Consider the following 3,527-nt stretch of genomic DNA (forward strand, 5'->3'; position numbering starts at 1 on the left):
CGAGCCCCCGCAAGCCTGTAAATCAACATAATCAGGCCTGTCAGTATATAAAAATTCTGTAACCCCTTTGTTTGGGGCTCAGAGCCTGGAGTGTTAACTCCTCTGGGCCCACCGGCATAATAAACATGAGTTCTCCAACTCTCCAAGTGTGGCGTTCAGTTTCTCAAGTACTGGTTTCTGCATCATGTGAGACATGACAATTATATTCAGTTGGAAAAAAAAAAACATAAGGAAAGGCTTTTGAGAGGGTGATGGACCTTGGCAAAACACACATTTCCAAGAGCAATGATGGAGGCAGAATATCAATAGCATATAATATGAAAAGATTTGAATACAAGAAATTATGTTTACAGAACAATCCAAGAGAGTGGAAGTTAGAATATCTGTAAAGGTATAGACAGATATTAGGTACAAAGATAGGGCCTCATAGCAGAGGATTCACTGCCAATCTGACTTGTTCAGGCTTAATTTGCTAGTCAGTGGAAATCTGGAGCTGGGCTAGTAAAAGTTTATGGAAGCTGCATTTGCAAGACAATTCACCAGACAATTATAGGCTAATGAAATTAACAAGAAATTATTAGAAAGCTGTTTTGATAATCCAAGGAGAAAGTGTGAAGAACCTGACCTTGGGTAATAAATGTGCAAAAAGATACCAGGGTTGGTTTTAAGAGATGGGCAGTGGTAGAAACCTAATCTCCTGGTCTTTAAAATAAGCAGAGATAATTAAATACTGCTCAAGGAGCACAGGAGGAAGACAGAAAAGAGATATCTTACTTTTCACTTTCCACAGTAATATTCTTTAGCTGTCTTCCAATTGTCCTCTCACCTGGGATGCCTCAGAGCAAACAGCCACCCTCACAATAGACACATTTTAAGGGCCCTTCTGGCACCCCACTCCAGTACTGTTGCCCGGAAAATCCCATGGATGGAGGAGCCTGGTGAGCTGCAGTCCATGGGGTCGCTAAGAGTCAGACACAACTGAGCCACTTCACTTTCACTTTCCACTTTCATGCATTGGAGAAGGAAATGGCAACCCACTCCAGTGTTCTTGCCTGGAGAATCCCAGGGATGGAGAAGCCTGGGGGGCTGCCGTCTATGGGGTCACACAGAATCAGACACGACTGAAGCGACTTAGTAGCAGCAGCAGCAGCAAAGGCCCTTCAGTTCCCATAGATCAACACACTGAACAGTCACTCCTGTTTTTCCCTTTGGGTATGTCTCAGAGGGCTTCCCTGGTGGCTCAGACTGTAAAGAATCCTACTTGATTCCCCTGTCCCATTTTCTTTTGACTCTTTTGAATCTGCATATTTCAGTAAATAAATTAGCTTCTACTTACAAAGTTTTCTTCTCTCACCAGCCACACAAACTGGGTATTGATTTGCTATGTTGTCATCTGTGTGAAAGAGAACAGAAAACAAGAGACTCATCTAAATTATTGCCCAAGTCGTCAAGAAAAAAGTTTCCATTTTCCTGTCTGCTAAAAATACAGTTCTTTTGAAGACAACTTGTAAAAAACAAAATGACAACTTGACAAAAAAAATGTTGCTAATTCCGTGTCTATTAAGATTTTTGTAATAGGAACAGTATTTGTAAATGAAAGCAATCATGAAAATTTATGCTCCTTTTTCATAATAACATATAAAATGAAATGGACATCAAGACATAGGAAATAAGTGACTGTTCCATATGCCCATATACATTTATCCTAATGCTTCCCAGGGGTCTAAGGTGTCAACTCCTTTGTAAAACACCTTTAGGTACCTTTCTTCACAAAGATTCCTTTCAGGTTTTATTCAGGGAATAGAATATGCCACAAATCTCTCCATTTCTCATTATTTATTCCTTCCAGACTCTTAAACCTGTCTCTGGAGATCTCAACCCCAGGAGCAATGGAAGCAATTAATATGCATCATACAGACTCAAGGATGTTTCATCTTCAGTGATGATCAGATTGGAGACAAAAACCACATGCATGTGCACACACTTATATATAGACTCACATGCAAACACATACACACAAATATTCTAGGCTCGCACATTATTGCTCCCTCAAGAGTTGTGTCTCCCAACTTTATAAATTACTTCTTAGCTAACAAAGTTTGTTTGACATGATATGTACCATTACCTTCTAGCTTTGTGAGACCTAGAGTTTCCCATTCCTGTGGTCCAAATGCAATTTAAAGATCTCATCCATTAAATCCAAAATGAGCCTGTTAGGTAGTTAAAATAGGAAAAAGGAGTCCAGAAGGGTGGAGGTTAAAAGACAAAGAAGGGAAAGGACCCCAAACAAAGGAAGGTCCAAGGACCAGAGTGAGGACCTCAGGTAAAAAAAGCACTCCTGGCTAGCTCAATTTACATAGGGCAGGCCCAGAGGGAGGAGAAAAACATATAAAAAGAGGAGCCAAAGGACTGGGGGTCTCTCTCTCTTCTCTTCATGTCTTTTGGGTAGACATACGCTTATGCCTCGAGGATGTATTTTCCTTTATTTTCTAAATAAAACTGAGCTGTAACACTGATCTGTCCAAGAGCTGTGACACGGTCTATCTGAGGGCTGTAATGCTGGTCCATCACCTCAAATTTTTGTTGTGATGAGACAGAACTGAGGAAATTACACGTACATACACACACACACACACACAAGCCTATTCCACAGAGCTGTCTCTATTCCTTACAAAACACCTTATTTCCACATATAGATCAAACAAGATAGGTATTGGTCAACCAAGAATTTGAGACATTAATTGTATGACTGCAACAAATCCATTTCCTCTTCTTCAACTCAAGTTTTTTTTCTAAGCCTTCCTTGCAGCCTAGGTGTGCTCATATGACTGAGTTCTACTTGTTGTGATGTATTTAAAGCTGATGTGCAATACTTCAGGCCTTACCCATGCACAGTCCTTGATGATCTCTGATGTAATTGAGCATGTTGACCCAAGAAGCTGAGTTTTGAAGATGACAAAGCCCAAGATGGAAAAACCTAAGTTCCAGAATCATCACATGAAGAACAATCTCCTGTGGAGTAGGAATACCCATTTGGGATTTAAATGAGTAGTAAACAAACACCTTTCAAGCAACCCACTACAAAAGAACTTTGTTTGGAGAACAAAAATGTGACTGACTAAATCAAATATTTATATTTTGATAAATATATAAAGAAAACAATCCATGGTTGACTATGTGAAATGAAAATATCTCCTTCCCTGTTAATAAACAAGAAATGTCACAGCCATCAGCAATTTCTGGCCTCAAAGTGTGAATCAGTTCAGTTCCGTCACTCAGTCGTGTCTGACTCTGTGACTCCATGGACTGCAGCATGCCAGGCCTCCCTGTGAATAAGGGCTCCCAAAACTGTAATCCATCAAATGCTGCCACCCTTACAATGATTGCTGAGGTGGGGGTAGGGGGGTTGGGGGGCAGGGGAAATGCAAGAAGCAAGGTGAACAAGGAAGGCGTAGGTGAGGTGCATGTGAAAGGAATGAATTCAGTGAGCCCAGGGGCTTGCATCTTCCCATACATAGAATGCTTTC

The sequence above is a fragment of the Bison bison genome, unplaced genomic scaffold (assembly GCF_000754665.1).
Source record: "Bison bison bison isolate TAMUID 2011002044 unplaced genomic scaffold, Bison_UMD1.0 scf7180017845384, whole genome shotgun sequence".
NCBI lineage: Eukaryota > Metazoa > Chordata > Mammalia > Artiodactyla > Bovidae > Bison > Bison bison.